At 46.7% G+C, this 27,781-nt stretch overlaps 1 long non-coding RNA gene across 1 annotated transcript in view; it reads left to right on the top strand.

The window, feature by feature from the left end:
* The window catches only part of LOC310669752, a 31,936-nt gene extending 4,668 nt beyond the window's left edge, over positions 1–27,268 (top strand). The window contains exons 2-3 of the long non-coding RNA XR_014507355.1: positions 7,722–7,963; positions 27,189–27,268. This is a non-coding gene — a long non-coding RNA (uncharacterized lncRNA). The remainder of the gene's footprint in view (positions 1–7,721; positions 7,964–27,188) is intronic.
* The last annotated feature ends 513 nt before the right edge of the window (positions 27,269–27,781 follow it).

Here is a 27,781-nt window from a genome sequence, read left to right as displayed (position 1 = left end):
GCGGGTTGTGTTCACTTCAGGATGCAAACAGGGCTCCAGAACAGATCCCGTTTGCATCCAGAGGTACCAATAATAATAATAATAATAATAATAATAATAATTTATACCCCACCCATCTCTTGGGTGGCTCCCAACAGAATATTAAAAATACAATAAAAGATGCATAATGGATATTGTATGTCACCCGTAACAGTGCCAGTTCCACCAACGGAAGTGTATATCATTGGCATATAGCGGGTAAGTGATCTTGTAGGTATAATAATGATGATGGGGAGAAATTCAATTCAGTTGATGTTTAAAGCAAATTTAGTTAATCTGCACTGCTCAAAACTAATTCTCCAAATTTTGCAATTAAGTTCGCCAGCTCAGTACTATGTACAAAAATGCATACATTAGGGGAAACTGTCCGTGAAAAATGAATAATGAAAATGATATACAGGAATACACTAAATATGGAGAAATAGTTTCCAAAAATATGTATGTTCATAAAAAATGGCATACACTATGAGCAATACGTGTAGGATGCATGGGAGGCAAAAAGGCTTCCTGGTCCCCTTGTGGAAAAAGCCTAGCATTTCCTCACCAACTTCCCTTCCACAGATTGAAGAGCAAAAGTCTCTTGAAAAGTCAGATTAGCTTTCCTCTCCTGTATCTCACTGGTACATTTTTAGGAATGTTGGAAGCTGCCTTCTACAGAGTCAGACTTGTTGGGCCACCCAGCTCAGTATTGTCCACACTGGCTGGCAGCAGTGATTCTCCAGGCAAGGAGTCTTTCCCCACTCCTATCTGGAGATACTACTGGGGACTGAAACCAGTACCTTTTGCCCGTAAGGCGAATGCTCTGCCAATGAGCTACAGTCCTTTCTCTAAAAATAAATAAGATCCTAGTCCTCATGGCTGTGAATGAGTTGGAACCTGGGGCCTTCAGCATGCAAAGCAGAGGTTCTGCCACTGAGCCACCTCCTGGCCTATCCTACCTCATAGGGTTGTTGTGAGTGTAAAAGGGGGCAGAAAGAACTAGGTGTGCTATCTTCCAACTCCTTGGAGAAAAGGAGGGTTATACAGTCATACCCCATGTTATGTTTGCTTCGTGATACGTTTTTTCAGGTTGCGTCCCGCGGCAACCTGGAAGTACTGGAAAGGGTTACTTCCGGGTTTTGCCGCTTGCGCTTGCGCAGATGCGCAGATGTGGTTTGCGTTCTTTTCATGTTGTGAACGGGCCTTCGGAACGGATCCCGTTCGCAACCAGAGGTACCACTGTAAATACAATAATATGAGGTGAACACGTGCCCAACGTATTTGGTATGTTGACATATGTACATAATTTTGAAACAGTGCCAGCATACATGAAGTGCTGTTGACTTCCTGCAAGACAGAAGCTGCCTTGGTGGTTTGTGCTGGGATTCCGGTGCAGGCAGGTGGGGCCCGATCTGTCCATGTGTGCCTCAGCCTGCTTGGCTCTAGCAAACCATTCCCATGGCCTTCAGTCCCAAGGGAGCCACAGAGAAAGGCAACAACGGCTAGTTGGACCACCAGCAAGGCCTTCTGTCTAGGAGGATTGACAGCTTTGGCGCAGTGGGGGAGGTATCTGTATTCACATGTTGGATGAATCAGAGAAGCTTAAGGGGTTCGGAGGCAGGGGGAGGCCTTAGCTGCTTGCAGCAGGGCTCTCCTCCACGCTCCCCCCCCCCCATGGGCCTTGTCATGTAAATCCATTGCTCTCCATCCTTTGACTCCAAATAAATTAAAGCAATAAAGAGAATAGCTATATATTTCCTCTGCTGGTTCCAGTCCTGCCTGGAAAAACGCTCCTTCTGAAGGTGTTATGAGGAACTCACTCCCACAGGAGGCAATGAGGTCCACAAACTTGGATGCCTTTTAAAAAAAATCATGGAGGAGAGGCCTGTCAAAGGCTACTAGCCACAATGGTTGGAGTCAGCAATGCTTTTGAATATCAGCTGCTGGAAACTGCAGGAGGGAGAAAGTTGCTGTTGCACTCAGGTCTTTCTAGCTGGCTTCCCATTGAGGCATTTGGTTGGCCCCTGTCAGAACAGGATGTTGGACTAGCTGGGCCATTGGCCTGATCAGACAAGACTCTTCAGGTGTTCTTGACCCCATTATGGTAAGAGCCTGCTGGATCTGAGACCTGCTGTCTCGGACTCAGAGCATTGATAATGGGATCTCCAAGTTTGCATTGATACCCACAGTCCTGAGCAACTTGGGCTCAGGTATAGACATCACTTTGCCAACAAAGGTCCGTATAGTTAAAGCCATGGTTTTCCCAGTAGTGATGTATGGAAGTGAGAGCTGGACCATAAAGAAGGCTGATCGCCGAAGAATTGATGCTTTTGAATTATGGTGCTGGAGAAGACTCTTGAGAGTCCCATGGACTGCAAGAAGATCAAACCTCTCCATTCTGAAGGAAATCAGCCCTGAGTGCTCACTGGAAGGACAGATCCTGAAGCTGAGGCTCCAATACTTTGGCCACCTCATGAGAAGAGAAGACTCCCTGGAAAAGACCCTGATGTTGGGAAAGACTGAGGGCACAAGAAGAAGGGGACGACAGAGGATGAGATGGTTAGACAGTGTTCTTGAAGCTACAAACATGAGTCTGACCAAACTGCGGGAGGTAGTGGAAGACAGGCGTGCCTGGTGTGCTTTGGTCCATGGGGTCACGAAGAGTCGGACACAACTAAATGACTAAACAACAACAACATACCTTAAGGAACTCCTGACCCCTTATAGCCCAGCCCAACCACCAATATCTTCCAGAGGAGTGCAGTTACTTGCCCCCTCCCAATGTTACATAAGCCTTACTTGCCTCAACTAAAAGTCAGGCAATTAGCGTCACAGGTCTCCTGCTGTGTGAAATACAATTCCAGCAGAAACACAGCAGGCAGCCTATCTTTTGACTTTTGACTATATCTATATATCTATATACTGTACCGTGGTACCTCGGGTTAAGTACTTAATTCGTTCCAGAGGTCCGTACTTAACCTGAAACTGTTCTTAACCTGAAGCACCACTTTAGCTAATGGGGCCTCCTGCTTTTGCCATGCCACTGGAGCACGATTTCTGTTCTCATCCTGAAGCAAAGTTCTTAACCTGAAGCACTATTTCTGGGTTAGCGGAGTCTGTAACCTGAAGCGTATGTAACCTGAAGCATATGTAACCCGAGGTACCACTGTATATAACTATCAAAGTATTTTACAAAAAGGATAAAACAATAAAATTACCACGAAGAAAAATTAACAATATTCATTAAGACTTTTGGAAAAGTTAAAATCATGATAAACTAAAAAAAGGTTAAAAACTGGCATAAACTTTCTAAACATCTGGGGATGAAGACAAAAGATAATGTTTTTTAGCAGGCACCAAAAACAGCACAGCAAAGATTCCTGCCTGATGTCAACAGGTGGGGAGTTCCAAAGTCTAGGCCCTGCCACACCAAAAGATTGCGGATTCCCAAGCAGAGTGGGACCAGCACAGAGTACAAGCCGCTGCTCTTTGTCTCACTTTCTTGAGTCACCTTCTAGCACAAAATGGCTCTCTGGTGGCTCCCTGACTGTGCTCTAGATTGGTGAGCCCTGATTATTATTAAGGTGGGTGGGTGGGTGGGTGGTGGTGAGTCAGGCTTTGTCTTTGTAAAAGTTTCCTCCGAAGGTACACGGCAGTTTCAATTTCTAGAACAAAATTTCATTTCTGATTGATGAGGTTGTGAAAGGCCAGATGGGCACCTGGAAATATGCATGCCAGCTGCACCACCCTCAACAAAGGGGGCAACTACTGGATACCCTCCGCAGTCCTGATCCTTCTTGTGTGTGTGTGTGTGAGAGAGAGAGAGAGAGAGAGAGAGGCAGGCAGATGGGAGTCTTACTTTCAGCTGTCTATTTTGGGGCCACTCCGCAGGTAGAGGAACAGGAAATGCACATTTTCAGTAAAGTTTCCTCTCTCCCCACCTCTCACCTGTGTCTCCTTTCACCAACCTTTGACAAAGTAACTGCTTTGCATGCAAAAGAACCCATCTTTATTTCTTTGTTCTTCTTAAACAAAAAATTATATACCGCTCAACTGTACTCTAAGCAGTTTTCAAAGTAGTAGTAGTAATAATAATAATAATAATAATAATAATAATAATAATAATAATAAATAGTTTAACCATGAAGAGCTTTTAAAGACAATTCAGGCTAATGGCTTAAAAATAAAAGATCAAAACCCATAGCTCAGTTGGTTAGAGTGTGGTGCTGATAATGCCAAGGTTGCAGGTTCGATCCCTGTATGGCACAGCTGCATATTCCTGCATTTCAGGGGGTTGGACTAGAGGACCCTTAGGGTCCCTTCCAACTCTACAGTTCTATGATTATATGAACACCAGTGGGTCTAGAGAGTGCTGCTGCTGCTGCGGCACTTGGGTCCTGCTTGTGGGTTTCTCCCAGTGGGGCATCTGACTGGCCATGGTGGTTAGAGGATGCTGGACTAGATGGGCCCCCTTTGGCCTGATCCAGTAGGCTCGTCTTACTTTCTTTTGACTGGACAAACTCATGGAAGATGAGACTATCAATGCTGCTGCAAGCCATGAAGACTAGGCTCTGCTTCTGAGGTTGGAGGCAGCAATGCCTCCAAATACCAGTTGCTGGAACCTACAGGAGGGGAGAGTTGCTCTTGCACTTAGGTCCTGCTTCTGGGCTTCTCTTTGGATGCTGGACAAGATGGGCTCCCTTTGGCCTGATGCAGCAGGGCTCTTATATGTACTGCAGAAAGAGGACAGCAAAAGCACCTGCCTGATGTCAGAGGGCAGGAGTTCTGAAATATACTCGGAGTCGAGTGTGGATTTCATGCTCTTTATTCAGCTCATAGTAGTGAGGAATGCAAGTTCCCCCAAGGTGTCTGCTTTATATACATTATTTACACAATGGGCCCCACGTGATTGGCTAATTCCGGGATTCTCCTGTAGGCCAATTAGGTTGCAGGTTCACTTCCTCCTGGAGCTGGATTGGGTGGCTCCAGACTGCTGCATTCTGGGTCCTATTGTTCTGGGACCAATCAGACTGCTGCATTTTTGGATCCTATTCAACTCAGTATATAACAAGTTCCAAAGTGTAGATGCTAACATAGTCCTTATAACTGTGGAACACATATTGTGTGGTACCTGTTAAGAATGCATGTTCCACGAGAGTCAGTTCCTGGGTGCATGGAGTGCACCCCCCCACCACTGTCCAAAATCATGGAAACCATCTTGCACACACCCCAGTTCGCTTTTTTAGCCCTGCCTTGACCCTTCACCTCCACCCAAATTTTATCCTCAGTTTTGCTACCTCTAGGAGAGAGAGAGAATGCAGAAGACACACCTCCTCTCTCATGAGGCAACACCCTTTTCTGCAAAACAATTATTCTTTAATAGCTCCCCATCACGTGCCTGTTTAAAGGGCCTGGAAATGAGAGCATCAGGCCAGGGGTGTGTTGGCAAACTCGTTGGCACGTACCTCTGATTTTTTGCCCTTTAAAAATTGCTCATTTGGATTATTAGCATCATCCACCTCCCAGCCCCCAGGCGGGCGGGCGGGTTGGCAGGCAGGCAGGCAGGCGCCCTGTTCACAGCCCTGTGCTCCCTTCCCTATTCTCTGATCAGATGAGATCATTCAGGGGAACCCTGAACTCTCAGGCCTGAACCTGTTTCAGGGGAGGAGGTAGAGGAACCTGCTCATGCACCCAATTGGTTCTTTTCAAAGGATGCCGGCTGGTGATTGGCCAGGTCTGTGCCACGACAGCTGGATTTGAAAAACAACATTTGCACATTGCCTACAAGAGGTTGATAGCAAGGACCTGGTGGTTCTCCCAAGCTGAGGAAGGCAAGTGAATGAGTGAAGAGGCAGGGGGAATGAGGACCACTTTTTCCTGACCAACACAAATGCAATCAGTCCACAAAAATAGATCTTTTCTGCAGCAGCAGTGAAACAAGCCCTTGGGAACCATGTAGCAGTCATTTTGAAAGGACAGGCTCAGCGGCATAGGAACTGTCGGAAGAACCTAAGGAGAGTCTGGCTGCTGGATCAGGCCAAAGGGGACTCCTTTAGTCCAACATCTTGTCCTCACAGTGGCCAAACAGATGCCCATTATGGGAAGCCCACAAGCAGTACCTAAGTGCAACAGCACCACTCCAGTTCCCCATCTGGTATTTAAGGGTAGACTGCCCCGGGCATGGATGCTCTGCTATCCCATTAGGCCTCCATGTGGAGAGTCCTGCTGAATTGGAACCAAAGACCAACTAGTCCAGCATCCTGTCTTCACAAGAGTCTTCTTCAAGAGGCACAAAGGTACAGAGAGAGTGTTGTGGAAGCCGTTTGTCTTGGTCTGTTCCTGAGCAAGCCCCCTCCCCTTTTCATAGTTGCCCCCAACACTCAAGCTTTCACCCATTTTGGACCCTTCAGGCAGAACCCATCAGCTGCCTCGCTGACAAGAAAGCAAGCAATATTTTGACTTTGTCAACTTCTTGCGATGAAAAAGGGGAAGGAGCTGCAAAGCTCTTCTTATTCTGTTCTGGAGGTTGCAGGAGGAGCAGCTTTGAAAACCCATCTTGTTTTGCTTGCAAAAAATTTTATGCATGGTTGGGGAGGGGAAACTTCTTGCAAAAGGGGCTGACTTGGTCAGACTGGCAAGCCTTTTATCCAGTGCTAACCTGTTAGGCTTGAACAGGCCTATTGCCAATAAGTTCCCCAGCTAAGTCAGCCTTGCCTCTGGCTTAGCCAGGTGAGGTTGGGGGACTTAACAACTCTCCGCAGTTGACGAGGGAGGTATTCAGACCCAAGACCCATCTATTCCAAACTCCCTTAAAGCTGGCGGATCTGGGGTTCAGATGGTGGTGTCAGGTTCATTGGGTTTCCACGGCTGAGGCAGCATCTGAACCTGGAAGTTCCTAGTTGACAGCTTTTGCCACACTATGCCATGCTCAAATTCTGCTTTAAGGAAGTTGCCAAGGCTGACAAACCCCTAGTTCCACTTCTGCAATCATAAGAGGGCCTAAGAACACCCACACCCTTCACCTCAAACTGTTGAACCTTGAGAGCACAAGAGGGTGAACAAAGAATATTAAAATCTAAGCTTGTCTAACAGGAGTGAGCTTTTTCAGTCCTGGGGCCACATTCCCTTGCAGGAAAGCTTCCAGGGGCCAGAATCAAAGTGGGTGGGGCTCTCATCCCTTCAAGACTGGACTAATGCACTGCACTGACCGTGGGACTTCCCTTGTGTTTGATCCAGAAGCTGCAGTTAGTGCAGAATGCTGCAGCACGATTGCTGACAGGAGTGACTGGGCAACATAGAACACCTGTGCTCAGAGATCTGCACTGGTTGCCCATTTGCTAAGAGGTCAAGTTCAATGTGTTACTACTAGCATATAAAGCCCTTAACAACTTGGGACCAGTTTACCTACATGATCACGTTACCCCGCATGAGCCAGTCCACCGCTTTGATGGGTGGGGTTGGCACTTCTAGAGGTGCCACATAACACCCATGCCACATTTGTAAGAGCTTGGATTGTTTCGTGTGTGCTTTGGAACTTCCTGCCTATTGATATCAGGCAGGTGTCTTCACTGTACTCTTCGGTGCCTGCTAAGAACATTTGTGTTTATACAAGCCCACCTAGACACCTTGTTTTGTGTGTGTTTACATTTATGTAATTAATTCATTAATTATATTATGTGGCCTTTATGTTTTTCTGTCCTCAGCTCAGGGAAGCAAGCAAAAGGCATGATCCCTGTTATTCCAGCCTGGCAAAAGCCCTGAAGCAAGATGTGGAACATGTCGGGTGAAATGGGTACCCTGGAGAAAAGGGCTGTGGTCCGGGGAGACTTGTGAGGGCCAGGAAAAATGGCCTGGAGGGCCACATTTGCCCAACCAGCTGGAGGCTCCCCCATCTCTGTTGCATGCTGAAGAGAATTTTTAAGGAGAGCTTAAGATGGTTTGAAAGGTAATAACAACAACAATAACTTGAGATGTATATTTTTTAGAATCCACATTATTGAGACTGTAAGTTGTTTTCTGCTGTTTTAATGTTGCGTTTCAGTGTTGTCACTTCCTCAGGAACTTCAGGTTGAAGAACGGGTAATTATTAATTGTTGTGTTGTTGTTTAGTCATTTAGTCGTGTCCGACTCTTCGTGACCCCATGGACCAGAGCACGCCAGGCACTTCTGTCTTCCACTGCCTCCCGCAGTTTGGTCAGACTCATGTTTGTAGCTTCGAGAACACTGTCCAGCCATCTCGTCCTCTGTCGTCCCCTTCTCCTTGTGCCCTCCATCTTTCCCAACATCAGGGTCTTTTCCAGGGAGTCTTCTCTTCTCATGAGGTGGCCAAAGTATTGGAGCCTTAGCTTCAGGATCTGTCCTTCCAGTGAGCACTCAGGGCTAATTTCCTTAAGAATGGATGCGTTTGATCTTTTTGCAATCCATGGGACTCTCAATTATTAATAACCATAATATATTTATCTTATTTGTTTGTTACATTTATATCCCACCTTTCCTCAAGGAGCACATAGTGGTGTACATAGGTCCCCCCCATTTTAACCCTCACAACAGCCCTGTGAGGTAGGTCAGGCTGAGAGGCATTGATTGGCCCAAGGCCACCCGGTGAGCTTCATGGCTGAGTGGGGATTTTGAACCGATCTATCTCAGGTCCTAGTCTAACCACTTCACCACACTTGTTCTATATCACCCTTATAATCAGTGGCGTAGCATGGGTTGTCAGCACCCGGGGCAAGACAAGTAATTTGCACCCCCTAACCGGTGGATTTACGCCCCCTAACCCATGGATTTGCGCATCCTAACCCCCAGATGTTGCGCCCGGTGCGGCCAGCCCCCCCTGCACCCCCACACTACGCCACTGCTTATAATCATAATAAAAAAGAGGGATTTGTGTGTGCACACCCCACACTTTTCACCCCTCTGCCAAAACAGGTCAGGCAGGTTGTTTCCAACCTATCTGAGCAGAAAGGGGACCTCAAGTTGCGTCGCAAGAGGCACGTGTGTGTTTTCAGAATGGAAAGCAGAGAAGCCTCTCTCAAACCACGTTCAGCATTTGTGAGGCACCTTTAAATCTGGACCAGCTGGTTTATTGTGGCAAGAGGACTCACTGGCAACAACAACAGCCACACCCACAGCTGGTTGTCTTCCTTTGTCAGGCACACGCAGCTGACAATCCGCTTGCGCTCCACTCGTGTCCCAGCCTTGGGTTCGATGGGTGCGTGGGCTGGGTTTGCAAGCTCGGCCCACGGGTCGAAGCACATTGATTTTTCCGCAGCAAGGACGTGCTCATGCAATCTCACATGACTTTGCTTGTGTGTGCGTGCGTGCATGTGTGTGGAGCCAGGCACTCAAGGGCTTAAGTTACTTAATCGAAAGGTGTGCCTGCTTCTCTCTCTTTTTTTAACCTAAGGCTAAGTCAATCATTTATTAAAGAGCCGTTGAGTTTGTACTTTGTGATGTGTCCAAATGAGTTCAGATGTCTTTATTTATGTCTCATTCCTGCATCTTTCTGGCACTGGGGGCAGAAAGGGGGGCTCCTACCCACCCACCACTGATCTCAGTTCTTTCCCACACCTCTCCCACCTATGAATCATTTGGAGAGACACTCCCTTCCTGATTCCTGATCCAAGCAGCTTTCAGGGACAACGGGAAGGGGATTGCTCCTAAATCTGTTTCCTGTTGCTTCCTGATTTCAGATCTTTTTGACCTGTTGGCTGTGTAATTCCTTGACTGAAAAGCAGGAGACATCCCTGTACACACACACCTCCAAACACACACACACACACACACACACACACACACACACACAACTTATATATATATAACTCTACAAATTTGCCTCTTTTACCAATATGTTTTTAAGAGCAAAATGGAAATTGCTGAATGCACAATAGGGAACATTTCCTAAAAAGACGCACATGTTGGATTGGCCCATTTAGTCCAGCATCCTGTGCTCATCCTGACCAAGCAGATGATAAGCCCACAAGCAGGATCTGAGGGCCGCAGCAACTCTCCCCTCTTGTGATTTCCAGCAACTGATTCACAGCTGTTCTTCTATGCACGAAGGTTATAGTATCACAGTAGATCTCCATATGGAGAGTCCTGCCACATTGGACCAAAGATCCATCTACTGCAGCATCCTGTTCTCACAGTGGTCAACCAGATAACCCAAAGGGAAGCCCAAAAGCAGGATCTAAGCACAACACCAACTCTTCCTGCTTGAGAACATCAGAAGTGTTGGGGAAATAACTGAGGAACACCAGTTGATCCTGAAATCCCACATGTGTGGGTAACCACAACAGAAAAACAGTTTTTGGTCCTGGGTGAAGCCTCCAGAAGGGCTCCATTGAAGCTCCCAGCCTCTGTGTGTGTCAGTATGCAAATGCACATTGTGTGTGTGTGTGCTAAACTGGGACTTTGACCCGGGTGAAATAAAGCCTAGTTTCGCCCCTGCTTAAAATGCTGCTTCCCTGCCTCTACCCCTGTTAGACCACAACCTTAAGTAAGTTTAAATGCCTTACTTACAGTAAGCACAGGTCCCACTCATACATAATTCAATGCTGCAGCAGAAGTAACACAAGATAATTATTATTGCATTTGCTGCTTCTGAATGTGGAGGCAGAGCATAATCATTGCGATTAGTAGCAATTGATAGCCTCCTCTTCCATGAATTTGTTCAATCTGATAACAGTGATTCTGAAACCAAATGAGACAGCAGGGAGGAAGACTTGAAATGCTACTGGGTGCCTCTGAGGTGCATGAGACCTTGCAGACAGCCCTGTCTCTTGCCTTGTTTCAAAGCCATTCCTACTATTTTGATGAGTACCCACTGTTGTCTAGATGTGCGAGTGAATGCCCAGCTTTTTGCCAGCTGGCTGCTAAAAGTAAGTGATGCAGTCTCCTAGCCAAGTCCCACACAGGCACATCTCTTGTGTGTCTGGGTCTCTCCCATTCCAGCAAGGCTGGTTGTGAAGTCGTGTGTGTGTGTGCATTTTTGGCAGCGCTGTTGCCTCCTTCCCAAATGCCCTATTGTACTTCTGCAAGATGATGTGCCCCAGTGCAAAAGGCAACCATTGAAAAGAAAGCACACGCGACAATGTGACAAACATTTGCAACCTCTGCCCGACATGTTCCTCTTTCTGTAGACACTGGGGAAGGCTCAGTGATGAAGATAAACAACTGAGAATCGTGACCTTGAGCAATACTGGGCCACGAAACCAAAAGGTCATCTCCACAGGATATTCTTCGGGGAGCAGAATCGCACTATGCTTGTCTGCAGAACAGGAAGGTACGTCATATTTGCAATGGTATGGCCATTGGCCAGCTAAGTGTGGCCTGCACTGCACTTCACCTGGCAGTGAATCTCCAACCCTATCTAGAGAGGCCACTGGGGATTGAACCTAGAACCTTTTCTCCATGCATGCAAAGCAGGAGCTCTGCCTCTGAACTATGGCCCTTCCCCATAAAAAAGTAAGATTCTAGACCTCATAGTTCCAAATAAAGTGATGTGGATTGATTGGAGCTGCATACCTGTGATAGTCAGAAAAGGATGCTCATCTTTTCCCCCTGACATTTCAATCCCATACTGCCCTCGTTGCTGGGAATCACAAGTGGAGAGAATTTCCCATTGGCCACTATGAGAACAGTATGCTGGATTAGATGGGCTCCTTTGGCCTAATCCAGCAATCAGGCTCTTCTTATGTTCTTATGTGCAAGGCCATCCCACAGCACCACCATGACTGACTGTCTTTGCAACGTGCAGGAGGCAAAGAGTTAAAGACCTTTTGAGCAAAGGGGCGAGGCAGGTAGCCCACTTCCCCCTGAAGACACTTCTGGTTAATTACCACCTCTGATGCAAGAGCAGCAAATTATTTGAGAAAATGTTCTTGGGCTGTGCAACTTTACTTGGTTGTTTAAAAAACGATCCTTAACTTTTCTCTTTTTTTGCAACAAAACACACACAAAACACACATACCCCTCCCATTCCTTCCAACGCTCCAAAGATGCCCCCAAGCCACAAATCTCCATGCAGAAATTCTTGGCCTCCATTCATTTTGTTTTGAATCCTGTGGGAACCTGGCAGCATCCTCTGGCAGGTGAACCATTCCCTGTCATTTACCCAGGTGTGAGAATTTCACATCTCTGGGCAAGAAAAACCAAAGGGGTCTTTGAAGGCTGAGCCCCAGTAAAACTGGGGGTGGGGACATTGGTTCTGTCTCATTTTATTATTTGTTTATTTCATTGCATCTATATCACAAGGTAGTGCACATGGTTTTCTCTCCCTCCTCATTTAATCTCCATCTAATTCCCCAATTGCGGAAAGCCCACAAGCAGGACCTAAATACAAGAGCACAACCACCTTGTGGTTTCCAGCAACTGGTATTCAGAAGCATTGCTGCCTCCAACTGTGGAGGCAGAGCCTAGCCATCGTGGCTAGTAGTCATCCATCTCCTTCATAAATTGGTCTATTCCACTGAGAGCCAGTGTGGTGTAGTGGTTAAGAGTGGTAGACTCGTAATCTGGGGAACCGGGTTCGCGTCTCCGCTCCTCCACATGCAGCTGCTGGGTGACCTTGGGCCAGTCACACTTCTCTGAAGTCTCTCAGCCCCACTCACCTCACAGAGTGTTTGTTGTGGGGGAGGAAGGGAAAGGAGAATGTTAGCCGCTTTGAGACTCCCTCGGGTAGTGATAAAGCGGGATATCAAATCCAAACTCTTCTTCTTCTCTTCTTTTAAAGCCACATAGGTTGGTAGCCATCACTGCCTTGTTTGGGAGGGAGTTCCGTAGTTTAATTCTGCACTATGTGAAGAAGTCTGTTCTTTTCTCTGTCCTGAGTCTTCCAACATTCCGCTTCATTGGATGACCACCAGTTTCAGTGTTATGAGACAGGGAGAAAAACTCTTGCCACTCTATCCATGCCATCTATAATTTTACGAACTTTTAGCATGCTACCTATTCTCTAAATGGAAAAATCCCAAAAGCTGCAATCTTTCCTACGCTTGGAGATGCTTCATCCCCTAGATCATTTTGGCTGCAGTTTTTCTGAACTTTTTCCAACTCTGCAATACCCATTTTGAGGTGAGGCTACCAGAACTGTATTCCAAATTATGGTTGTCCCGTAGATTTCTATAAAGGCATTAGGATATTAGCAACTTTATTTTCAATTCCATGGACTTGTGGAACTCATTTAACTTTTCTGAAACAAGGTGTGGTGGGGGGGCATGCGTCTTTTAGGGAGCTGGACACAGTACCAGTTCCTGGGGGTGCCTCCTTCCAGCCTCACAGCCCCAACACCTCCACCCACAGCCACCTTTGTTGCTTCTTCAGCCTCAGGCCTAAGGGGAGAGGAGCTGGTTGTGTCAACAGCCGAGAGAAAAAGTAGGACTTGTTCCCCGGGCCCTGCAGTGGGCGTGGCATAGGGATGTGGAGTGCGCCTGGCAGCAGAGCCTTGCACAGCCAGTTTGGAGGCTTGCTGCACAGCGCCACAATCCTTTTCTTTCCCGCAGCCGCTCAGCCTCGTGGATTCACCAGAGGCCTGGCCCCTGGCCAGGTGCTGCTCCTGCAGGTGGACGTGTTTCTGGGGTGCCTGTTGGAGAGAGAGAGAGGCTGGATGCCACAGTTGTTTGCAGCTAAGGAAGGGACAGGTGTGGCCTCCTTCCCTCAGCAGGCAGGCAATGAGACCCTGTCAGTGCAGTCGTACCTTAGATCGCGAATGCCTTGGCTCCCGAACAAATCGACTCCCAAACAATTGAAACCCAATAATAATAATCATAATAATTTATTATTTATACCCCGCCCATCTGGCTGGGTTTCCCCAGCCACTCTGGGTGGCTTCCAACAAAATATTAAAATACAATAGTCTATCAAACATTAAAAGCTTCCCTAAACAGGGCTGCCTTCAGATGTCTCCTAAAAGTATGGTAGTTGTTGTTCTCTTTGACATCTGGTGGGAGGGCATTCCACAGGGCGGGTGCCACTACCGAGAAGGCCCTCTGCCTGGTAACTTGGCTTCTCACAGCAAGGGAATTGCCAGAAGGCGCTCGGCGCTGGACCTCAGTGTCTGGGCAGAACGATGGGGGTGGAGATATTCCTTCAGGTATCCTGGACTGAGGCTGTTTAGGGCTTTAAAGGTCAGCACCAACACTTTGAGTTTTCCAGTTTTCAAACCTTTTTCAGAAGATGAATGTCTGGCGCGGCTTCCGCGGCTTCCGATTGGCTGCAGGAGCTTCCTGCAGCCAATCAGGAGCTTCCTGTAGCCAATCAGGAGCTGCGCTTTGGTTTCTGAATATTTTGGAAGTCAAATGGACTTCCGAAACGGATTCTGTTCAACTTCCAAGGTACGACTGTATATGGCCAGGGAAGACCCATCCTTGGCAAAGGGTGGTGGGGTTTTTGGGGGGTTGTGGCCTCTTCTTTAAAAAGAAATTGCAATTAATATAGAATTTACCATGAACTTTCATAAGAAATAAAATCAGCAATAAGCCAGAACAGATTAAAACCTACATTAGCAGTCTACATATCTGGACCGGCTTGTCTAAACAAAGAAATTGTGTATAAGGTCCCAGGCCCAGTACCCAAATGCTTCTCCAGGTAGGGCCAGAAGTGTCTCCTATCTGAAACCCTAGAGATCTGCTGTTGGTTGGTGGAGACCAGTGTTTCCCAAACTTGGGTCTCCAGCTGCTTTTGGACTACAGTTCCCATAATCCCTCACCGCTGGTCTTGCTAGCTGGGGATGGTGGGAGTTGTAGTCCAAAAACAGCTGGAGACCCAAGTTTGGGAAACACAGGTGTAGATAATAATGAGCCAAGTGGACCTAGCAGCTTGACTCAGTATAAGGCAGCTTCCTACATTTCTATTTATTCAGAATGATGAGGACTAGACAATGTATGTTAAAGGGAAACAGCCATAGGCTAGTGGTATGCAGAGGGTCCCATGTTCAATCCCCAGGGGCATCTGCAGGTAGGACTGGGAGGACTCCCCTATTTCTGCCACAGAACTACAATTCCCAGAGTTCCCTGCATAGCAATTGATTATTAAACCACCCTAGGAATCATAGGTCTGTAAGGGGAAATACGTGTTTGTGTGTGTCAGGAACCTCTTAACAACTCTCAGCACTATGAACAAACTACCACTCCCAGGATCCTTTGGGCGAAAAACTGTTTAAAGTGGTATCATAGGGTTTAAAATGCTCCAGCTAACTCTTAAGTTTGTTTTTATGTGGAGATGTTTTCAGGCCTGTCTCTTATGCGTTTACGAAGTTGTTTGTTTCATCATTCCTTTCTAACTGTTGCTATAGTTTGTGCTCTGCTTTCTTTTGCATCTTGGCAAGTTGCCTGCTAAATTTATTTGAATAATAATAATAATAATAATAGCAACCTCAAAACAATTTTTAAAGAGAAAGGGATGCTTTGTGAAGAACCAAGAAACCAATCCTTACAAGGAACAGTTGAGGGAGGTGGAAAAATTTAGCCTGGAGAAGAGAAGAGAGAGAGAGGAGATGTGATAGCCATCTTCAAATATCTGAAGGGCTGTCACATGGAAGATGGAAAAAGCTTGTTTTTGTTGCTCCAGAGGGTAGGACCTGAGCCAATGGCTTCAAGTTACGAGAAAGGAGTTTCTAACTAAACATTAGGAAGTACTTCCTGAGGGCAAGAGACATTCAACAGTGGGACGGACTCCCTTGGAAGGTGGCGGGCTCACCTTCATCAGGTTTTTAAAGAGAGGTTGTGTGATCCTAGGTACTTTAGCTGCAATCCCTGCATTGTAGGGGGTTGGACTACATGACCCTTGGGGTCCCTTCCAAGCCTATTATTTTTCCTAACACTATGATTCTACCAGAAGCTTTCTGGCAATGGCTTTCCACCCTTAAGCCAGGCTCATTCATTGCTTTCTGAAGAAAACAGGACCTTTTTTGGAGCCAAGCCAAGGTTCATAAATAAATAAGGGACCAGTCCAAACAAGCCTTGTGAATAAAAAAGCACACAAAGGCTCTAGTGTACCTTGTCAGGGGCTGACTTCTATAGGAATCCAAATTCGCCAGCCAACCTGTTGTTGAAAATGTCCCTGAAGTTTGTTCTGCCCCTGGAAACCAACCCTTAACACTGGGGTGAGCCGGCCTGGTGACTATTTCACGCCAATGTTCAAGGTGAATAATCCTTCCTGATCCGGAATATTATTATTTCCAGCTTTACATCATCTTTGACTGATTATATTTACCCTGAAGTTTAGAGTGGAGGCTTTCTAGTTTAAAGAAGAGGCAAGTGGAAGAGGGGACATGATAGAAGTTTATAAAATGTTGCATGGCATGGAGAAAGTGGACGGGGCAAAGTTTACCTACTTCTCTCATAACACTTGTGGACGTTCCATTGAAGCTGAAGACTTGGGGCAGATTTTTTTAAAAAAAGTTTCGTAGTTAAGCTACGAACCTCTCTCGCTCAAGAGGCCATGATAGCCACCAACTTGGATGGCTTTAAAAGTAGATTTTACAAGTTCATGGAGGAAGAGAAGGCTTTCAGGGCCTACTGCCTACCCTGGCTATGTTCTGCTTCCACAGTCAGAGACAACAATGCTTCTGAATTCCAGTTGCTGGAAACCATAGGAAGGGATTCTATGAGTTTCCAGAGCCTGGCATTTTACACCATCTGCAGAGTGTTTTATAACACCAAAAGTTTCCCCAGTTTGCCTGCTATCAGATACTGGGTGACCACCAGCCACTCCATGACTGAAGCAAAGCTTCTTTGATAAGGAGGTTACTCACATCCTCCCTTTTTTCTGCCTGTCATCATTTTGGTTCCTGGAAGATATCTGTGTGCCCCATTTTAACTGTGCAAAGCAGATATCGAGCGAACACAGGTTGTTTTTATAATAACAAGTTGCATTAAAATCACATCTGGATGTCTTCATACGGTGGCTGCATCCACACACTTGAAACACTTTGCCTCCCACAAGGGATCCTGGGGACCATAGCTCACACGAGGAGGGCTCAGCTTTGTGCATGAAAACGTAGGAACGTAATAAGAGCCCTGCTGGATAAAACGAAAAGGGGGTCCACTTAGTCCAGCATCCTGTTCTCACAGTGGCCAACCAGATGCAAGCAGGACTTGAGCACAAGAGCACTTTCCAATTGTTTCCACCCATCTCATATGCAGATGTAGACTGTCCCTGGACATGGAGGGACTTTTATCACAATGGACCTCCATAAGAAGATCCTGCTGAATCAGTCCCAAAGCCCATCTAATCCAGAATCCTGTTCTCACAGTGGCCAATTAGATGCCCATTATGGGAAGCCCACAAGCAGGACCTGAGTGCAAAAACAATTCTCCCCTCCTGCAGTTTCCAGCAACTCATATTCACTGGAGGTTTCTAAACAGATTGGGTGACCACCTGTCAGGGATCCTTTAGTTGTGTCCTAAAAAATGCAGAGGAGACTTATTTTGAAAAGCCTTTCCTTTGGATCGGGGAGTCCCAGTGACAAGGTGACCACCCATAAACATCAGATTGTTGTTGCTGGCATCCGTCTGTCTCGAGAGAGAATGGAGTGCACCTCAGGGGTGAAAGCAAACCACTGTGTTAGCAGCACCAAAGTCACCTTCCCAGGGTGCAGGGAACAAGGTCCCTCTCTTGGCTGTGCTGATGTGGTCCAAAGGAAAGCAGAGCAATATGTTTGGCATCAACTTGGTTGCAGGAATTGCCCAAAGGAGGCATACAAACTGCATCCAACCGCCACAGGGACTCCACTTATGATTTGTGTAGGGTTTATTCCGTAGCCTTTTCTTCTCTAGAAGATGTCCTGCAAAGCACCAGAGGTTTAGGATCAGAGTTTTCCTTTTCCTAGATGGGCTGCCTTCCTAGGTTGACCAGCCCCCTCTGCCCCCACAGCAGGTACAGAAACCACCTTCTTAACCATCTGATGCATTAATTGGCATCATCAGCTCAATCGGCTACCCTCACCTGTTTTAGCCAGCCAGTCGAAGCCATTTCCTTGAGTGTGGCTGGTGTTACATATGGACACTTCAATGAGCCACAGTTGAGAGCTGAGTGCATGGTGGGGACCAAAAATGGACAAACTACTGCAGAAAGAGCATGACATGTACCTGACCAAAGGTACTACCCCTCCTCTAACACTCCATACACTCTGGTAGGGACACAGGTGGCACTGTGGTCTAAACCAGTGAGCCTCTTGGGATTGCTGATCTGAAGGTCGGTGGTTCGAATCCCAGTGACTAGGTGAGTTCCTGTTGCTCTGTCCCAGCTCCCAACATAGCAGTTCAAAAGCTTACTGGCACAAGTAGATAAATAGGTACCGCTGTAGTGGAAAGGTAAACGGCGTTTCCGTGCGCTCTGGCACCCGTCATGGTGTCATGTTCTGCCATAAGTGGTTTAGTCATGCTGGCCACATGACCTGGAAAGCTGTCTGTGGACAAACATCGGCTCCCTCGGCCTGAAAGCAAGATGAGCACCGCAACCCCATAGTCACCTTTGACTAGACATAATCATCCAGGGGTCCTTTACCTTTTACCTACACTCAGATAAGCATCACAAAAATGGGCTGTACAGGTAAATTAGAACATGTACAGAATACAATTTTTTCCCAATACATATACAAGTCTGCCACTCAGACATTTAATAGAATCAGAATTGTAGAGTTGGACCCCAAGGGTCATCTAGTCCAACCCTCAGCAATGCAGGAATCTCAGCTAGAGCATCCATGACAGATGGTCATCCAACCTCTGCTTAAAAACCTCCAAGGAAGGAGAGTCCACAACCTCCTGAAGGAGGCTGTTTGGCTATCAAACATCTCTCACTGTCAGAAAGTTTTTTCTGGTGTTTAGTCAGAATCTCCTTTCTTGTAACTTGAAGCCATTGGTTTGAGTCCTACCGTCCAGATCAGGATAAAACAAGTTTGTTCCTTCTTCCATGTGACAGCACTTGAGATATTTGAAGATGGCTATCATATATCCTCTCAGTCTCCTCTTTTCCAGGCTACACATCCCCAGCTCCTTCAACCATTCCTCATAAGGCTTGGTTTCCAGACCCTTAATCATCTTGGTTACCCTCTTCTGCACAAGTTCCAGCTTGTCAACATCCTTCTTAAATTGTGGTGCCCAGAATTGGACACTGTATTCCAGGTGTGGTCTGACCAAGGCAAAATAGAGTGGTACTATTACTTCCCTGAACACTATACTTCTGTTGATGCAGCCTAAAATAGCATTAGCATTTTTTGCTGCTGCATCACACTGTTGACTCACATTCAGCTAGTAGTCCACCAAGATCCCTAGACCCTTTTCACATTTACTACTGGCAAGCCAGGTGTTCCTCATCTTATATTTGTTTATCTTGTTCTTCCTGCCTAAGTGCAGAACCTTACATTTTCCCTACTGAAACTCATTTTGTCAGCTTTGGGCCCAGTTCTCCAGTTTGTTAAGGTCATTTTGAATTCAGGTTCTGTCTTCTGTGGCATTAACTACGCCTTCCAGGTTGGTGTCATCTACACATTTGATGAGCATCCCCTCAATTCCTTCATCCAATTTGTTTATAAAGACATTGAACAACAGTGGGTCCAAGAAAGAACCCTGTGGCTCCCTACTTGTCACCTTTTCTCAGGATCATTAATGAGTACTATTTGGGTATGTTCAGTCAACCAGCTACAAATTCACCTAACAGTTAACCTCATTCAACCCACATTTTACCAGTTTCCTCACAAGAATATCATGGGGGACTTTGTCAAAAGCCTTACTGTGATCAAGATACACTATGTCCACAGCATTCCCCTGATCCACCAAGCTTGTAACTCCATCAAAAAAGAAAAGAAAAAAGAAAGAAATGAGATTCATCTGACATGACTTATTTTTGAGAAACCCATGCTGGGTCTTAGTAATCACAGCATCCTTTACTAAGTGCTCACACACCAACTGTTGAATTACGGTATCTATTCTAGGACCTTTCCTGGTATCAATGTCAAGTTCACCCATTGGGTCTTCTTTTTCCTCTTTTTGAAGACAACATTTGCCTGCCTCTAGTCTGCAAGTACCTCACCTATTCTTCCAGAATTCTCAAAGATCATAGACAAGGGTTCTGAGATTACATCTGTAAGCTGTTTAGTATCCTTGGGGGCAGCTCATCAGCCCCCGGAGATTTGAATTCATTTAAAGTCACTATGTGTTCACTTCATACCTCTTTTTCTATCTTGGACTTCCAAGGGAGGGATGTCTTTCGTTGGCTCCTTACCAATAGAGATAGCCGCTTGTTCCATCTACCATGTGACAGCCCTTCAGATATTTCTCTTCTGTGGCATTAGCTCCCCCTCCGAGTTTGGTGTCATCTGCAAATGTGATGAGCATCCCCTCAATTCCTTTGTTCTTCAGGTCGTTTATAAAGGTTACGGGCTGTCTTACCATTTGGATTGTCTTACCGTGCAGAAGTTGGATATAGCTGTAGCAGTTGACCTAGTTCCAACCCCTGTCAGTAGTAAAAAACAGCACTTCCCAGTAACTGGTACCTGGGTCTCCAGACCAGAACTTCCCAGCTTGGGGTACATTGCAGGGCAGAACTTGCCACGTGACTCAGCAAAACACAGGTCACAAGTTGGCAGAAGTTAAAATCTCCAAGTCCATTTGGGCCCCGTTTCCCTGCAGTGTCTGCCATCCCAAATAATAATGTTGTAAATCCAGTTCTCCACAGGAGAGGAATGGGTTGAGTTAGGTCGGGATAGGAAAATCAACAAACGATACTAAGGAAATAAGAATAAGATATATTTTTAGCAAGTCTCTCAGATCTAGTGTATGGAGCTTTAAAGGTAAGCATTGGTAAGGATGCCTATCTATTTCTATGGTGCAGATGGGGTCATTAGTGGAGAGAGAGATGGTTGGGAAGTGGAGTAGAGGGGTGATGGAAACTCCTTCAAATTGTCAATATTCATTAAAGTCTGCCAGTAGCCTCTCGGGCAGTGGTCCTCTTCGAGGTTGCTGATTCCTGGTGGTGCTATGACTCTGTGGCCAGGCCTCTTCAAAGGCGTGGTTGTTTTTTAACCAGAGAGGGCAGTCTCTCTATATGTGCCCAGTCTCCGCACAGTAGAAGCATCCTTTCCACTGAATTATAATTCCACTGCTGCTCATTGTGCAAGTCGTGAACAGTTAAAATATTTGCATCTCAGGTTTTGTCCGGTTGATAGTCGGGTTGAACTAGGGTTTCTCCAGATGTGGTCAGGATGCCCACCCCCCATCCTATCCTCTGCATCGTACAGCAGAGCATTTAGGAGCACATATGCCCTGAAGGATTGTTGAAAAGATAGCCAAAGCAACTTCCCTACAGTTCTGTTATTCTAAGCTGAGAAGCAGGACTTGAGCACAGCAACAGCAGCAACTGGCTTTCAGATGTATTTACTACCTCTGAGAGTGGGGTCAGCTTCACTGATGACATGAAAGTCCTAAAATCTGGTGCAGAAGGAGGAGTGGTGGGGGGGAGAGAAGGGAAACACAGCAAGCCCCCTCGCCTCCATCATCCTCTTGTTGCTATTAAAATGTCACTCATGCTTGTACATCTGTGAGCTGCCTGCCTTGTCCCGGTATTTTCTCACGCTCAGCTGTTGGCAGCCAGTGGAGGCAGGAGTGTTGGGGCTTGCCCTGCCGCCCCACCCTGACTCTCTCTATCTGGCTCATCAAGGCCCAGGAGAGCTGCAAGTTGAGGCAGGGCCTCTGGCACGGGCCCCAAACTGCCTGCTCTCCAGCAGCCTCCTTGCAACATGGGCCAGGGGAGCGCCAGAGGGTGGGGGGGGGGTGGGGACTCACACACAGGGGAGCCCCTGCTCTGTTTTCCGTGGCAGCCTGATGATTTCCCCATTGCGGGTGAATTTGCTAACCCTTCCCAAAGCAATGTTTATTCTTGCAGGCCTGTTCTGGTGGCAGTGCTCCAAGGGACACAGGAAACAGCCTTGTACAGCTCAGTGTTGTCTGCACTGGCTGGCAGCAGCTCTCAAGGTTTCAGGCAGGTGCATCTTTGACGCTACCAAGGATTGAAACTGGGACCTTCTTTGTGCTAAGCATGTTACCCAGTGAGCTCCATGGTTGAGTTGTGGGGGGCGGGATCTGAATCCTTTTAGTCACCACAACAACCCTGTGAGGTAGATTCGGCAACAACCAGCACAAGTCACGCCCAGTGAGCTTCATGGCTGAGTGGAAATTTGAACCTTGGTCTCCCTGGTGCTAGTCTAATATTCTAACAACCACACCAGACAGTCTTTTTGCAGGGCTTCCTGAAGTATTAATTTGTATTGCCTGGAGGCAACTCCTTGTGTAGAGTCCTGTCGTTATTCGGCTCATCATCGAGGGTGATACATGGCAGCACCCGCATGTGCCAGGCCTCTTAATGAACATGCAGAGGATCAGGGCAAGTGGGTGCCACACCCAGCTCTTCATCAGCCAACCCACTTGGAAAGAAACAACCTTCCTTGCCACAACAAACAAAACAGCAGTTTAAAAAAATAAAATCACAAAGCTCTCCATGCCAGGCCATCCCTTCAAACCATAGGCTGTGGCAAGCCAATTGATTTAAAGGAGGGAAAGGAGGTTCCCATTGCTTAGTGCTGGGTTTCAAAGCCAAACAGCCAGTGGCCTTCCTGGCTTCACCCAAAGGGACCATAGAATCATAAAATCATAGAAGGGACCCCAGGGGTCATCTAGTCCAACCCCCTGCCATGCTGGAATCCCAGCTAAATAAGCCCTGACAGAAGGCCACCCAACCTCTGCTTAGAAGCCTCCAGTGAAGGAGAGTCCACCACCTCCCAAGGGAGTCTGTTTCACTGTCAAGCAGCTCTTGCCCTCAGAAAGTTCTTCCCCACTTCAACGCAGCAGGAGGTGAAAAAACGGTTTCCAAGTGCTGCTTCCACTCTCCAGGGATTCAGTGGCTCAGAGCATCAGGTAAACCTTGCTTTATAAAGCAGCTCATGTCAGATCCAAATGAAGGCTCACATGTTTATGGTGAATCTGTCAATTTCAGCTTCTTGGTTTTCCCAATCTCCTCTGTCCACATCAGTTTGCATTTCCCCCCCCTTAAAAGGGTTCTTACGAAAATTCATCTGCATTTTGCGTGAATTTCTCCTACTATATTTTTTAGAATATGTTATATTACCTAGCGTACACGCATTTGCAAAAGGAACACCCACGTTCACCTAATGAACATTCTTCTATGTCGACTAAGATAAACATTTATATGCACATTATACAAATTTCTGTGTGCATTACTTGGCCGCAGAACTGCATTGAGCTGGTTGTTGCATTTGGGTCTTGCTTGTAGGCTTCCCATAATGAGCATCTGGTTGGCCACTGTGAGGACAGGAGGCTGGACTAGATGGGCCTTTGACCCAACCTAGCAGGGCTCTCCATAGAGACTGTCATAGTAGAACCTCCATACCCAGGGGCATTCTACCTCTGAATACCAGTTGCTGAGAGAGGAAAATGCTGTTGCACTCAAGTCCTGCTTGTGGGCTTTCTCCACTTGGTGCACCTGGCTGACCGCAGGCCAGGATGCTGAACTAGATGGGTCACTGACCTGATCCATCAGGGATCTGCTGGAGGTCTGCTGAGATAGCAGAACTTCCATGCCTCTGAATACCAGATGATGTGGAATAACAATTGGAAAGTTGCTATTGCTTATGGGCTCCCCATAATGGGCATCCAGTTGGCTATTGTGAGGACAGGATAATGCACTAGATGGGCCACTGATCCAGCAGGCTCTTCTCATGTTCTTAATTCTGGCAGCAGCAATGAAACTTTCTCCCCAAAATAACTTTCCCCAAAATAAAGTAGAGATAGCACTGGGCAATATGCCTCCTGCTCAATGGAAGGAGCCTACGTGCCCGCGTGTGTCCTATGTTTGTGTGCGTGAGTATGTGTGTACATGGAGTGTCAACACCTATTACCGGCACGTGGCCTCTGGAGGGCTGACTAAGGATGAATGTGGCCCTTGGGCCAGAAACAGTGCGCCACCTGCCTCCATTCTGGTTCCCTAGCAGTGCTGACAAGCTCCTACATGCATTTCTCTCTGGTTTCTCTCTGTCCGGCCCCACCAGGAATTTGGGAAGCAGGAAGCCAGTCTAAAAAGGATTGTTTGGATGGCAAGAACTCAAAACATCCCTCAGCACCCCTGACCTTCATTGTCTTCCAGCGAAGACAGCCCTGGTCACTGGGAGAGCTCGATAAGGACTGTCAACAGCAGTGCCTGCACCGGGAGCAGGTCACGTCTCTGAAGGGTCGGCCACCTCCCCCTGCACGGCAGAGTCCAATACCAGGAGTTATTTTGTGCTGCCCAGAGCAGCCATAACAAGGCCAACCCCCCTGCCCTATCGTGCCACCTCCCAGATTCTTCTTCCACATCCTAGCTCATCCAACACATGGATGTTGTTTCTGGCGAGGCTGAAAGGCCAGGTCAACTGGGGGCAGGTTTTGCAGCTGCTCTTTCCTTTAAAAACTGGAGTATCATGTAAAGTCCTTCTTAGCCTGATTCTTGGCATGTGAGGCTGGCTCTGACCATACTGTTGACACCACCCCGTCTCTGAGCAGCGAGAGGCTCCAGGGGCTTACTTGGGTTTGGCTTCCTTGGAACAAAGGTCAGTGGAGACTCTGGGGTCTTCAGGATAGATGTTTACACACATATCCAAAGTGAGCATAGGATGGAGAGGCTTACATGCCGCCCTCCCAGAAATATAATCCCAATTCTAACACCAATGTTGCATGCCACCCCACTCTCCGAGCAGTGAGAAATTCCAGGGGTTCCAAGGGCTTATACAGGGTTTGGTTTCCTCGGAATGAAGGTCAGCGAAGACTGTGGTGTCTTTAGGATATGCTGTTTTAGTTACCCACCCACCTACCCACCCCAAGCATAAGATGGAGGGGCTTGAGCATTAATGCCCACAAGCAAGATCTGAGTGCAACAGAAACTCTCCCCACTTGTGATTCCCAGCAACTGGTATTCAAAAGCATTTAGCGCCTCCAACAGGAGGGCAGAGCCAAGCCATCTTGCTCTTTGTTTTGGTGATGGATTTCTTCTTTGGGGGAAATGCATAGGTGCTCCCTAACCAAAGAAAACAGAAGCCTGTTCTGCAGGGGAAGGAAACTTTTGCAAAAATGGGAAACTGATTTGGGGCACTCAGTCCTAGTGCAGGCAACTTTATTGTTCATGCATGCTTTCATCACTGTGTTGCATTGCATTGCATTTATATCCCACCTTTTTCTCCAAGGAGGTTACACTGGCATACAAGGTTCTCCCCTCCTTGTTTTTACCCTCACAACAACCCTGTAGAGTAGATTAGGCTGAAAGGCAGCGACTGGCCCAAGACTGCAGCCAGTGAGCTTTATGACCAAGGCGGGGAGATTTGAACTCTGGCTTCTCCCAGGTCATAGTCCGCACTTAATCTTCACAACAACCATTTGGGGTGGGTTAGGTTGAGAGTGACTGGCCTATGAACTTCATGGCTGAGTAGGGATTTGAACCCTAGTCTCCCAGGTCCTAGTTCAACACTCTAACCACCTCACCGCATTGGCTCATCTTATCTAAGGTCCTCTGTATTCTGCTGGTGCCTGAGCTGAGGAGACATCTCTGTCACCTGCCCTGTTCCTTCCCTGCAGAATAGGTCAAAAGTGGGATCAAGATGGGCTCTGGGTGCGGATTCTACACCGCGTTATCAGTCTCTGGAAAACACGATAAAGGAAGCCAAATGAACATTGTGTTGGTCTTTCCGGAGCCCTGGTGCAATGCAATGTATCGCAGCCAGATTCATACTTCAAAGCAGGCAATTAACTCAGGAGGCTTAACCAAGTGTGTTAAGCTGACAGCTGGCCAGTTTGATGGGCCCCAGAGAAAGTGTTTACCCTTACCTTCCATCCCCATATTTTTTTTATGGGGTGTTTCCTATGAGAACAGCAACAAGAGGGACCAGATGCAATTGAGCCTCAGAGCTGATCTTTCTGGCAGCAAATCATAAAAGAAAGAAAGAAGTGATTTAAAAGTCCTGTCCATAAAACAATTCTGTTAAAAGGAAACGCAAGCAAGCCACTCCTGGTTGGCTTATGATCTCCAATTATCTCCCTGTTTGTTTGCCTAGGACTTGTGGGAGAATTATGAGCAAACAGCAGGTAAATGGCTGCCTGGAAAAGGACCCCAGATATTATGTTAGCAGGATAGAGAGTCTCATGGGAGTTTTGCGATAGCAGCAGATTGGGCGATGGCCCCTAAATTAGTATTAATTCCTCTTAGTGATTTGGCACCGGTCCCTAAATTAGTGTATATTACTCTTATCAGTAAATTATTTATTATTAAGAACATAATAATATTTTGGATTTATGCACCAAGTTTGGGGGATCATTGGCTCTCCTGGTGCTGTTGGACTACAGCTCCTATCCAAGAAGGCTGTCTCCACCTGGTCCACCTGGCTCAAGATTGTCACACTGACTGGTAGCAGCTCTCCAGGTTTCAAGCAGGGAGTCTTTCCCAGCCCTTCCTGAAGATGTCAGTGGGGATTGAATCTGGAACCTTCTGCACACAAAGCAAATAATCTGCCACAGAGCTATGGCTGCTCCCCCATTTGTAAGATTCTAGTGCTTGTAGTTCTGAAGAAAGGGATGAATTAAATAGGAGCCCAAGAGTCTTTCCCGCTGGTTCCAAAGATCTCAGAAGCCCCCACTCTGCAGTCAGTCAGAGCAGGGCCTATAATGTGGTTGCCCCTGTTCTGTGGAACGTTGTCCCTGTCGAAGTACAACAGGCATCCCCTAGCTGCACTTTCCGGAAACAACTGAAGAGGTTTTTTTGTTTTGTTCTGGCAGGATTTTCTAGCTGGGTAAATGGGTGTTTACTGCAAGGAGCCTCTGGTTCAGGTTGCAGTCCGGTTTCTAATGTATTTGTTGTTTGGTGTTTATAACTGTCTTTGATTATCTTATGTTTAAATAGCCTTGGGGTGGCAGTTTGGAAGGCAATTAATAAATTAATTGTGATTATGATGATGGCAACAATAACAATAACAATAACATAACATTCAGCCTGATGCAAAGCTTTCCCAAAGTTTGCATGCTCGTTTTTCGCATTTTGGTTAGTCTTGATTTTAAAAGCCTCACAACGTTATGGATTTTGACCCTCCTATTGATCTGTACGGACTTAATTAATTGTCAATTATGTATCGTTTGCAGACTGAAAACAACAACAGTGGATACTTGATTTTGCATTTGCCAGATTGACTTTTTTTCTGGACAGGGAACGAATAAATGAGGCCAAGAATTTCTGCATTCGATGGGAATCCCTGGCACCCATAAGGATGACACTTGATGCAATGCCATCTCACCACTCCACAAAAAAAAGAAAAAAAGAAAAAAGAAAAAAAAGAAAAAAGAAAAAAGGAAAAAGGAAAAAGAAAAAAAAGATCAATTTTCAGTCGACAAATTAACCTGAAGCAGCCCCAAGTCGGGTCCTGGTCATATCACAACTCATGGTATTTGTACAGGATACATTTATTTATTTATTTATTTAGTTGTTTGTTTGTTGGTTGCATTTACTTCCCACCTCTTCCTCCAAGAAGGTCACAGTGGCATTCATCATTCTCCTCCTCATTTTAGCCTGACAACAACCATGCAAGGTAGGCTAGGCTGAGAGGCAGCAGCTGGCTCTTAAGCGTCACATGGCTGAAAGGGGATTTCAGCCTTGGTCTTTCCCAGGTTCTAGTCTGGTACTCCAACCCCTGCACCACACTGACTCTTGTACTGTACAGACAGGCACCCTCTAGAGG

This window comes from Podarcis tiliguerta (genome assembly GCF_965153285.1).
Source record: "Podarcis tiliguerta genome assembly, chromosome: Z".
NCBI classification, from domain to species: Eukaryota; Metazoa; Chordata; class Lepidosauria; order Squamata; family Lacertidae; genus Podarcis; species Podarcis tiliguerta.
The sequence above is the reverse complement of the archived record's forward strand: the minus strand, read 5'-3'. Positions and strand labels throughout refer to the sequence as shown.